The sequence below is a fragment of the Acartia tonsa genome, chromosome 13 (genome assembly GCF_053477335.1).
Source record: "Acartia tonsa isolate MP-2025a chromosome 13, ASM5347733v1, whole genome shotgun sequence".
NCBI classification, from domain to species: domain Eukaryota; kingdom Metazoa; phylum Arthropoda; class Copepoda; order Calanoida; family Acartiidae; genus Acartia; species Acartia tonsa.
In genome coordinates, this window is record NC_137272.1 from 28435596 (window position 1) to 28448390 (window position 12795).

Consider the following 12795-nt stretch of genomic DNA (forward strand, 5'->3'; position numbering starts at 1 on the left):
ATACACAAAATTATCCTTTCTGAAGATTAAAATTAGTGGTTAAAACGTTTGAACACTCAACAAAGTGAATCAACCACCAAAATTCACTTAAGTCCCCAAAGTTGTTAAGTAAACGAATAAGAAAATGTTATTATAAACTTTGGGGACTAGTGTAATAAACACACAATTGTCCCCTCTCTCTATGTACATAATAAAGCTTAACAAGGATGACAACATCCATAAAAGAGAAACTATAAAATCAGATAGTTGGACAAACGAATATTAACACTTGTAGGGTGTTCTGGAATTTAATAAGCAGAATATTAATTCAAAAGTCTAAACAAAAAAGTCCCTTCTACAACAAGGATAACAACATCCATAAAAGCTACCTGGCTTTTTTTCTATAGTATTTAAAGTAGATGATCTAATATATTCCTTGATTTTTCCTTGATTTGGTTTCTCACTTTATATAAAATGTTTCCACAAACTAACACAATTTAAACAATAATTTAGGATGTTATTCGAAACATGTTATATTCTCAGTTGATATTTAAGATATGGAAAAAAGTCGACCCTCATATTTCAATTATTTTTTTTTTATATATAAAAGTAAATTATTTTTCAAGAAGGGGGGGGGGGTGAATATTTTTATTCTTTGAAGGATTTATTCGAAACTGCATAAGGAGTACAATATCAGTCCAGTGGTTATTGAGATCCTTTACTACAGGCAGACATATATAGTGACACAAAGACAAACATCCTATTACTTTTATGAAAGAATTGCGTCTTTGTACCAATATAAAACACTATACGAAAATGACAATAAGCGGAAGTAATAGCACATTTTTGTTTACACTTCATCAAGATAAGACAGATATTAAAAGGGGGGTGCTAAATTTAACAAAATGTTTAAAATGCCTGATCCCCCTACACAAAGTGCTTTGGACGCCACTGTATACGTCCCCAATGATGACAAACTAAATTATTGGTTAAAAAGTTTGGACACAAATTTAGAACCAACAAATGAAATATCAACAAAAGTACCAGTCATAAAACTTTGGGTACCAGTATAATTTACAATCCGATGTCCTTTACCTTTATGGCAAAACCTAACCCCAAGACTGGTAAAACAAATTATAGAATTTGGCAAAATAAGCTGAATTTTAACTTAAAAGTATTAAATTGAAATTTTAGGATTCAAAGTAAATGATGAAACTGACAGAGTAATTCAAAAGTGAATTGAAAATCAAAGAAATTCGATGGAATTTTAAATATTATCTATAAAATCTACAATAAAACTCACTTTGTCCGCCTGTTCATTATGAATGCTTTGACGGTTATTTCACATGGGTCCTAAACAGGGACGTCCAATGGGGGAGAGGACCCACCCCAAATAAAAAAGCTTAGATGTGCTTGCCTATATGATATTAAGATTACCCCCCACCCCCCAAAAAAAAATCTAATTCCCCCTCCCCCCTCAAAGAATAAAAAAGCTTGAAGTTCTTGGTCCTAAATGTTTTTTTTATTGTAGTAAGTAATAAACAACTAAGATATCTAAAGAAAAATATCCATACTAATGATCTTATAAACTTAAGCTTTCGCTTTACATTATTTTTGAACCTAGTAAAAGTGTCTGACTCAGATTATGACGTAAAAAAAATAACCAATGAGAGGCCACTATAAATATTATCATTGGTCAATTACAGTGTATACTGTCATAATCAGAGTCAAACACTTTCACTAGGTTCTTATTTTTAAAAAAAATTGTTTATTAGGTCACTGCCTAGTTATGAACGTGTCATCCTTGTTTTTAATTCGTATGAAATGAGATTTTATATTTTGCTGTAACTATTTTGCTCTATTAATCAGCTGTTTTTTAACTTTCCAAGTGGCTTCGCCCCTATAGGTTTAAAATGTCCCTTTGATTTTAATTTTAAAAGAAAAAGTAACATGAACTGTTTCTTTAGGTGGAGTATTTTTCTAAGGGAGATTTCTCATGGAAAGTAGGGAATTTTTAATTTTAGGGAGTTTTAAACCTGGACCTAAACGAATCTTCACAGTAAGCATGATCCTTCGCTACACACAGACATCCTGTTACTGTTATATTAGGATTTAATAAACTTCATTGTTTTGTTATATTGCGGCAAAAAATTTAGTGTTAAACAATCAACTATTAGACTGCAGATAAAAAGTTTTGTTACAGAATAAGTGATAATAGGGTGGTTTACTTTTAGATATTTTACCCAGAGAGAGTCGAGGGGGACAATGGGCTTTCTATTTCACTTAGCTGGATCTTAAAATCATTTTAGTGGTGAGCCAGATCGGGGTGCGCCGAATTTCAACCAATCACAGCGAGGCTTTTCATAAAATGCTGTGCTCTCATTGGTGGAAAGTTGGCGAATCTGGCTCACCACTAAAATGATTTAAAGATCCAGCTCTGGTCCCTAAAGTTTTCTTTTTCGATGGTGTAACTACTTTTGGGACTTTATTCATGGTTTATTAAGTTGAGTTATCAAGCGTTTCAGCCATTAATCTTAATCTACAGAAGGGGTAATTTTGTGTATCATCATTGGAAATGTAAGTCAAATTATCGGCCATAGTCGTATCGCTTTAGATCCCTGCATTTAATCCCCTATCATCTACGGGCTCTGAATTCAAAGAGATAGGGATGGGTCAAAGAGAAAACCTAAAACCAACCCAAGACTTAAATCTAAAAATGAAATGGCATAAAAACTTCCCTAAATTGGAAAACTAAATATTTTTAGTAATTATTAAAGTCCTAGGCAAAAAAAACCTTACTTCTTTATATAATACAATCAATCTGGAAAAAAGCGCTTTTAACATTTCAATAAATCTACTCATGAAATAATATTGGGTATATATCGTATATGCTTTAGAGGTAAGCTTTAATATAATATGAGCTCAAAATACAAATGTATAATTTAAGCAAATAAAGAATTCGAATAATAATTTATATCAAGAAATTTCAATTAACTGAAATCATGAAAATCAATAACATTTCTTTTGTAATAAATATAGTTTTCTTAAATGGTATTTTATAATATGCCAAATAAAGTAGAAAGGTGTTTTATGTTTTTTTTCCATTAAAATTTCGGAAACAACTGAACAGATTTAGTTCTTCATAGAAGAGAAGATTCATATAGGTCCTGGGAAGGTTTAAGGATCTTTTTTACTTCAAACGAGAAGCTCTATAGATGCCTTAGAATTGTTTTAGGATATTTTCATGACCTTCCCCGCCCTACCATAAAGGCTAAGGGCGAAGCAACTAATAGGATAAAACGAGCTTACATTATAAAGATAATTAAATATATATAAATACATAATTAAATAAAGGGTGAGTTAACTAATTTATCTCTTTGTTAAAGTTTACCCTAAAGTTCTTAATTACTCAAAGAGTTTTATGAATTAATTTATAAATCTATACATTTGGGGTTAGTTAAATAGATATATGTATCGCTAGATAGTTAAGAGATAAATTGTAGTGAGACAAAGTGTCTCAAAAATCAGCCCTGTGACGTCATAAAAATGAGGGAGATGAGAGGAGAAGTGGAAAAGAAAACCTCTAAAAAAGAGATGGATAATCCCTCATTTTTTGACGTCAAATGGCTGATTTTTAGACACTGTCCCACGACGATAAATTAAGAGAAATTTACAATTTTTAAACAAAATTTGATGAATAGACCTTAAAACGGTGTAATATACTTTTTAAAATTTAAAAAAACAAGAATAACAACATTCATAAGTAGCGTAGCACGATAATGATGCTGTACGTATTGGTGCAAAAAATGGGGACAATTTTTAAATTGATTTGACGGGGCTGTTTATTTACGTCACAAGTGAGGGGAAAGAAAAGGGAAGGAGGAAAGAAACCCCCTAGAAAAGAGATGGTGGTATGACGTCACACGCCAAAACAATTTGAAATTTGTCCCCATTTTTTGCACCAATACGTACAGCATCCACAATAATATCTAGAGTAGAAATAAGACAAGGTGATTTAAAGAGTAGAAGATCATATGTCATAAAATCAATTATAAATTTTTAGAAAATGAAATCATAAACCTTTAATTTTTTATGTATCTTACCACCCAAAAAAATACATTTTCCCCATAGAGTTAAAGACCAGCAGACGGATAGACAACGTGCATTATAGAGTAGCTTTGACATAACTACACAAACAAAAAGATTAAATATATTGATAAAAGAAGAAAACTTTAAAAATACATCATAAAATGTAATATAAATTGTTTGTTGGAAGCTAAAGATCTTGGAAATTGTTGGTCCAAATTGGTTTTTCGGATCAAGTCAAGCTGAGTGTGCCAATGGCAACAAGTAAAACAGAGCGTGCCAATATTCCCCCTAGTCAAGTAGAGTATGCCAATATTCCCCCAAGTAAAACATAGTATGCCAATATTTCATCAAGTAAAATATGGTATGCCAATAGTTTATCAAACAAAGCAGCATGACAAAGAAAATGAAATTTAACATATTTTCCGATTTATATTAAAATAATTCAGCCTACAAAGTTACTACTTTATGTACGTAAAATATATAAACTAGCAGTTGCGTCCCCAGCTCTCTATTTCAAGTAGTAAAAAAGTTACGAAAATTAGCCTAAAACCATTAAAATTTCAAAATAAAAAATCTCAATAATCGATGGACTGTTATGGTTCTTCTTTCAATGAAGCTTCTTATTGGTCCTTTAAAATACCATCATTTTGTTACAATAGTTTTTCTTTTTAAAACTTAAATGTAAAGGAGATTTTCAGCTCTCTCCTTCCCTCAAATGCGGGGGTGGAGTCGCTCGTATATATACATAAATTATTTCAAAATTTTTAATAAAGCATATCCTGACAAGTAAAGCAGAGTATGCCAATATTACGCCAAGTAAAGCAGAGTGTGCCAATATTCCCCCTAGTCAAGTAGAGTATGCCAATATTCCCCCAAGTCAAGTAGCGTGTGCCAAAACAGGCTATTGGCATACTCAGCTTGACTTGATCCGGTTTTTCTTTTCTGGAAAGCTATACGAATGTTTTGGGGCGGCTTTAGGATATTTCTCCCTAGAGGCTAGGTTCAAAGATAGATAAATTGGCACTTATTTAAAGCTGTTTACATGAAAGTTCTTAATTGTTCTGAACGCCAAAACTTTTCCCAATAACAAGTTTCTATACAGTGTGGCATTATAGTTTATTGCAATAACAACTGAACTGATTGAGTTCTCATTTTTATAAAAGCTTCAAATAGGTTCCGAGATGGTTTTAGGCTATTTTTCTTTCCTCTTCTTACTCATTTTAATTAAAAAAACCATAGATACTAGTGGCGCGGTCACTAGCCTCAGAATAAATAATTTTGAAAGTGCTACATTTATGTCTGTATATTTGTCTAAGTGATTGATAAGTCTATTATTTTTTTTAGTTTTAAACAAAGATTAAAGAAGAAAGGGAATTCCCTTTCCCAAATCAACCTCCGAGCAAGAAAACTAATATTTCATAACTATGTTGTCATAATATCGCAAATCACAAGGATTATTTTATGCATTTTAGACATAAGCAAAGTATTTGACGCAGTTCAAAAACGTTTGTTATTATTCTTCTTCATTTTTTACAACATCAATCAAACCAATAGTTTATAAGTTGAAAAACTAATATAAATCATCTTTTTTGAGAAAGGGGGGGGGGATTGTTGATCCTTAAATGGTTCATCGGATATCGAGAACTTAAGCTTAATTCGGACAGAATTGAAGAACAAATATCTAATAGATTATTAAATCATTTAACCACCCCGTACAGAAGAAGGGAAATTAGGAATCTAGAGCGTTAAGACATCCCTAATAATGATACACAAAATTACCCCTTCTGTAGATTATAATAATTGGTTTGAAACTTTGGACCCCCAACTTAATGAAAATTCAAAGTCCCAAAAATTGTTAAAACGCATACGAAACGTTATTATAAAACTTTGGGTACTAATACAATAAAGAGTCCAATGTCACCTCCCTCCCGACATGGCAGAAGGACAATTACATGGAAATGGCCACTTTTTGGTGAGAATAATTGGAACTGTGCCAGGTATTATCAATGTATCACTGTAAATGCTTCCTATTAACAGGATAATAGAGACAAATAGGTTTATTATAGGTTTGGGTTTATTAGTGGCTACGCCCCTAGAGGCATTTGAAGGAGGGTGAGAAGGGGAATATCCAATTCCAATTTTCGTTTTTTAAAGAAAAAGTAATCAGAAATTCTTTGGTGGGAGTTGGCCTTTTTTTCTAGGGGAAATTTATCTTAGGCTATTATAGGCCACCTCCCCAAAAACACCAAAATAGTACCTATATGTACCTTCCCTGAACCTATAAGAAGCTTCACTGTTTTAGGGAACTATATCGGTTCAAAGGTTAGCAAGGTCATTCGTTACTTTAAATAATGACATTATGTCTTTTAACATATTTTTTAGACAAAAAAATCAACTTTAATACTTTAAGTAGTACTTTTGGCCGTCATGACAGGAAAAATACCATTAAAAAATTCTTGATGCGGTCATTCTAACATCAATATGTTTACAATTCACCAATAAAAGAACAAAATTAGGCAACATTTCTTATTTTGTCAGTGGACCGCCCCAAATAAACAATTCAATCCCCCCCCCTCCTTTTTTATGTGTAGCTTGCTGTCGCTGAGGTGTTGAGTTCGAGTCTAGATAACACCGCGTCATACTAGAGACTTGAAAAAGGGTAACAAAAGTCTACTAAATCAGGCATGTGACATAAATAGTAATAACAAACGGGGGAATGCCTTGGCCCTTAAACAGGTGCAGCTCATGTGAATGCAGATTTAGAACTTACTGAAAAAGGGTCACCGATTAAAGGGATGGTTGACTGTTGGGTGTTACTTTCGAGCAAAGTCTTATAAATATCTGGGGGTGGTTTTAGGCTATTTTCCTTACCTTTCCCATCCTTCCCCAGAGCTTATGGGGAAAGCATCTAGTTGACAATAAAGGATAATGCCGAAAATTGCAAATATAAATTTTATTTTATACAATAAGACTGTAGATTTGTACAAAAGGACTAATGTGCAAAATAAAGACAAAAACAAAATAGATCTATTTTGACAATAGCTTTCCATTAATGCCTTTGTATTCCAGAATTGGATTCAACCTAAGAAATCTTTTGTTTTAAATACAAACAAATATATCATAATTTTTAGCGGTTTTCCTATTATTTGATAAGGACCACGGTCCACAAATGAATATTTGAGAGAAAAAAAACTTCTTTAGATCCCAGAGGAAATTGTATAATTTAATAAATAAATTTAAATGGAATTTCTAGTGAAGATTCCCCTTCTCAATATTATAGCGTTTTCATGCTTCGCTAATTATAGATGTTAACATTCTAGTTTGCATATCATTTTACCATTGCATTGTGAGGGAATTAGAGTAAAATAATAGAGGGAGAAGGAGTTAAACAACTGTATGATCCCACCCCAAGGACCCTGTGTCGACTTTCAATTGGGTGTTTGAAAACAAACCAATAGCATCGGGAATATTAACACAGCCAAGGCGCAACAAAAGAGCAGAAAGCAATTTGCTAACAGACGATAAAGGTCCCCTAACAGGGGGATTCAGGTAGTTGTCTGGTCATACATCTATATTTATAGATTTATTATAAGGGAAAATCAATTAATGTATGTCTTACATGGATGCTATATGATATTCAATTAGTAATACACTAGCGGCTTTGCCCCTAGCCTCTAGGGGCTTTGCCCCAAGAGGTAATGAAAAAAAATTCGGCGAAATTCGTAAAAGGACCAAGGAAATCTTCTACAAAAAAAAAGACCAAGAAAATTTTCTACAAAAAAAGGGGGGGGGATTTTTTTTGTTTTTGGGGGGGTTGGGGGTGTCCCACCCCTCAAGAAAAGAGCCTAAAACCACCACAGGACCAGTAGTAGAATCCGATCGGTTCAGTGGTTACCAAGATCTTAAGCGACGGACGGACGGACGGACAGACAGACAGACGGACAGACATACATTATTCTACTGTGTATTATTGATAAGCCTTATACTCCGAATCTGATTCATTTCCTCTATATAAAAACCGGTTCCGAACCGTTAAGAAATAAATTGGATTGGTTTATTAAGTAAAATTTTTTTCGTGGAAAAAAATTTATTTAAAAAAATTGTTTACAATAGTTTTATACGATTTTCAAATAAGTAAAAAAAAATTTTAAAAAGCATTATACAAAATATATTTTTACAAATTTCAATAATTTTAAAAACATTTTGGAATATTGCTTAGAAAGAAAAACTAATTTACCTAAAACCTAAACTTCAATAAAAACATGAAATCATTATTCTATTTCATTTAATTTAGACTGCCATGAAGAAAGACATTACAGTTTGTCTTAAAAATGATAATTTTGATTTTAAGTTGAAGGTATAATAGTTTTTTTCTCTGTAAATGAAATAACAATTTCTGACTTTTTAAATGTAAATTCGAAATAATTGCAGCTCTAAAAAATTCTTAAAAAACATAATATACTTTAATTTTTTAAAACAATGAAAAAATAAAATAGATATTTAAGGAAAGCCAGAATCTAGTAATACAATGAACCAATTTATTTATTTTCAGCTGACAAAATACAATACAAAGTATACAAATAGATAGATACATAGATAGAGACATATAATATAGATAGATAGCAAAAATGGTCCATGCACCATTGATACCGTGAAAGAAAGTACTATGACACACAAACCCACACACAAAAACACACACACACACACATATTCATATTCGAAGAGAAAATTAAGCAGACACTTTTATCAACGCGTTTGATCGTATGAATTTTTCACATTAAATCACCAAAAATATAATTTTAAAAACTTACCTTTTAACTTTAATTATAAAACTTTTTTCTAATATCACTATTTATGTTGGCCCCCTATTTTTATTAACCTTTAACAGATCTCACTTCACTGTGCAATTGCGGATTTTTTTTGTTTTACATTGGCGCATTTATTTTGGTAGAGTTTTGTTAACTGATGGTATTTAGTTCAACCATGGCATAGAAGAACACTACTAAAGGCTAAAGTAAGGAATATTAATACAATTCTCTATTTCTCTCTCTATAATACAAAGTGCCTTATAACATACCAAATAGAAAGAGTAAAAAGGGATATGGAATATGGGAAAGAAAGAGGAAGATTGAAGAGAAAGAAGGAAGAAAAGAGAGAGAGAGAGAGAGAGAGAGAGTGAGAGAGAGAGAGAGTGAGCCTCCGTTACTTCTCTCTCACAACCTGTTAAGTACCCCCCCCCCTCTTCTTCCATTTTACTGCATTAAAGAGGATCGACACACCCTTCTTACTTACCCCCCGTTACCCCCATATACCCCTCTCTGATTGCTAGCACCCTTTGTACGTAAGACTACTCCCAAAAGTACCCTTTACCGCACTCCCATAAGCGGTGTCCATACCGAAAAGCGTAATACAAAGAATAGCAATATTGCCCCATGGTAAATTTCCAATATTTTATAAATTACAGCATACTTTGAAAGTCTTGCGACATATTTAGTAAATGGAACGTTGAAGAATAGATACTCACAATTTAATAGTCCTATTATATAAAGTAGTAGGGTTTTTGCTGTTTTCTGTTAAGATCTATGTTGGGAAAGCTTTATATAAGTCCTGTGGTGGTTTTAGGCCATTTTTCTGGCTCCTCTATTCCCGTACTAATACAGATCACCTATGTTAGGGGCGTAAAAACTTGTAAAACAATAAATAACATTCAGTTTTCAACTATTATGTAAATTTTTCAATTAATCCTGTACTTTACAAAAGTAGCAGAATTGGTCGAACGTCTAGTAAGATCTCGTAAACGGCTTGGGCAATCGTTTCACACTTCAATTTTCGTGACATCGCCTCTTAGTTGGCGTTTTGTCGTATTTTCACAGTAGCTTTTGATAGGTTATTTCAGGTTAGGTTATGTTAATGTTAATGATTGCCCCGCAGGGTTAGAGTTCCCCCCCCCCCCTATCAAAAATAAATTTCGCTTTATTTACAAATTTCTAAGAGGAGTAGGATGCATGTTTTCTGTTTCTGTTGATAATTTTACAATTCACTGTTTTATGGGAAAATACCAAGGCATTGATACAAAAATTTAGTAAGATATTCTTTTGTGTTAGGAAATTAGGCCTTTATTCTAAAAATAAACTTTAGGGCCATGGAATGAAAACGACACGCAATCATTAACATTTACATATCATAAAATAATCTTTGAATGATGATTCCTGTAATAATTAGGTATTATTTTAAACATGTTTTTTTTACTTTTTAATAACTTTTGTATGATATAATTATCCTATTCATCTGATATTTCGAATAATGATTCCTAGAACAAAAAGGTACAATATAAAGCGAAGCATCCCTCAAATCAAGGCCTAAGAATGTAAGTTTGTCATTAAACAATTTCCTGTATTTAAGCAATTTGCATCAATTTTACGTTATAATTATATACAATTCTTAGGTTTTTATATTGCTTATTAAGTTCTGATAATCTACAAGTGTTAATGTTTGTTTTTTCCACCGTCTAATTTTATAGTTTCGTTTTTATGGATGTTGTCATCCTTGTTTTATTTGTAAAATTATAGCAACTTATTACGTAAGTTTCAACGCATTACAGAATTTTTTTCATCAATTTATATGAGATGTAGTATAAGAGATTTCTTTTAATAATAGACTAGGCGCTTAGACTATTAGTAACATGATCCAATAAACTTATTTAGTGGTTTCCCTCTATCTATCCTAACCTAACCTGAGCTAAAGTAGTTTGTCTCTCTTACTAGACTATGAAAGAATATTGAACATAACAACAAGTCTAAATAACATTAGAGTAAAACACTAGAGGGGGAAGAGGTTAAATATTTGTATTTCCCTATCCCAATGATATTGTCCTGACTCTCAATTGGGTCTTAGAAAATCAACCAACGGTATCGGAAATATTAACACAGCCAAGTAGCAGAAAACAATTTGCTGGCATACGAAAAAGTTGCTTGGAAAAGGGGAGAGATCCTAGGGTAATGTCGGTATTTTGTCAGAAATGAACACCACTTATATTTAATACAAAATAGTCATTTTCAACGTATCGCAGCTAAATGTCGTTTTCTTTATTTTATCAATTTAACTCTTTTCCAGTATGGATTTGAAACCGAATAATATCCGCTGGATTAGAACCGGTATTTAGCTATTCTAAAAAATCATGTATCGTATTACAGTTTTCTAGTTTCCACGAATAGTAAAATAAAAATATATTATTTATTTTAACAGTTTTTTAGCACAAAATTTTGAGAGGAATAATGAATTTTTGCTTGGACATTCTTTTATGGTATTGACATGTAAATTAATCCTAATTAAAAGTTATTTATCGCATCGTATTAAAAAAGCTTTTCGTGGATATTAAAATAAAAAAAATATATGATTAAAGCCATGAACTTTGGCCACTTGGGGCTAATAAAACTTTTGTTAATTTTATTATTTTCGTGGAAAATGCTATACATGATTTTTCAGCATGACGGAGAGAGAACCGATTCCATTCCAGCGAAAATTAATTAGTTTCAAAACCACACTGGTAAAATCTTTCCCGTATTCATTCGAATCCGGTGGATAGGAACCGGCTCTCATCCATACGAAAAAACTATGTCTAGCATCGTATTATATCCAGCTTTCTACGAAAAAAAAATGTACAATCATAAGATTAAAACCTGTTTTTTTAGCCGGTGCATTCGGCACCTCGGGGCTAAAAAACCTAGTTTTAATCTCATAATTGTACATTCTATATACGCGGAAAGCCGTTTATAATACGATGCGAGAAATATCTAAACTTTCCATCAGTAAAGGTTTCGTGATTTTTTCCATTTTTATATTGAATTTTTTACCTAATAATAATTTAGCTATCGCACTTTAAAAAATATCAAATAATAAAATTTAGAGTTTATTTTCAATTACTACTTTTATTCCAATACAAATGTTATTAATACCAGAAAAATATACTGTAACAAATAAAGAAAATTTTATCATATAATATAGAGGTTTAGTGATTTCAAAAATAGATTAAGACAGATTTTAAAAGTTTTTTTAGTATTGCGCAAAACTTGATTCATTTTCGATGGATTGAAACCGGTTCTGGACCACATAAGAAATAAGAAATGGGATAGCTTCAGCCCTTCCCATTTTTATTTTTAAGGCTTAGACGCTAGTAAACTATAACAGGCCAAACAACATATTTGAAAAGTTTAGAAAATCTGGGTATAGTCCCTTTCGTGGCAACGCCACTTAGCGGTGATTCTGCGTATTTTCACAGTAGCTTTTCTCCTATTTCTAGCCCCTGCGGGGGGCTCTAACCCTGCGGGACAATCACCTAACCAAATATAACCTAACCTAACCTAAAATAACCTAAAAATACGAAAGAGACTATACCCGAAAATCTTAATACAAGTCAATCTATAATATATAATTGCCCAGCCTTGGTCATTCCTTTACAGCTACTGTACACAAGTCAATCTATAATAGATTATTGCCCAGCCTTGGTCATTCTTTTGCAGCTAAAGTACGCAGGTCAATCTATAATAGATTATTGTCCAGTCTTGTTCATTCGATTGCAGCTACTGTACGCAGGTCAATCTATAATAGATTATTGTCCAGTCTTGGTCATTCCTTTGCAGCTAAAGTACGCAGGTCAATCTATAATAGATTATTGTCCAGTCTTGTTCATTCGATTGCAGCTACTGTACGCAGGTCAATCTATAATAG

General features: G+C 32.2%; 1 protein-coding gene across 2 annotated transcripts in view; it reads right to left on the reverse strand.

Moving 5' to 3' along the window:
• Positions 1–9121, reverse strand: part of LOC145304332 (protein tipE-like) — a 47486-nt gene extending 38365 nt beyond the window's left edge. The window contains exon 1 of one of the 2 annotated variants that reach the window (XM_080146198.1): positions 8880–9121. The gene's annotated coding sequence lies outside the window, so the exon portion shown is untranslated. The remainder of the gene's footprint in view (positions 1–8879) is intronic. The other variant, XM_080146197.1, reaches the window with a different exon arrangement.
• Positions 9122–12795: the final 3674 nt, after the last annotated feature.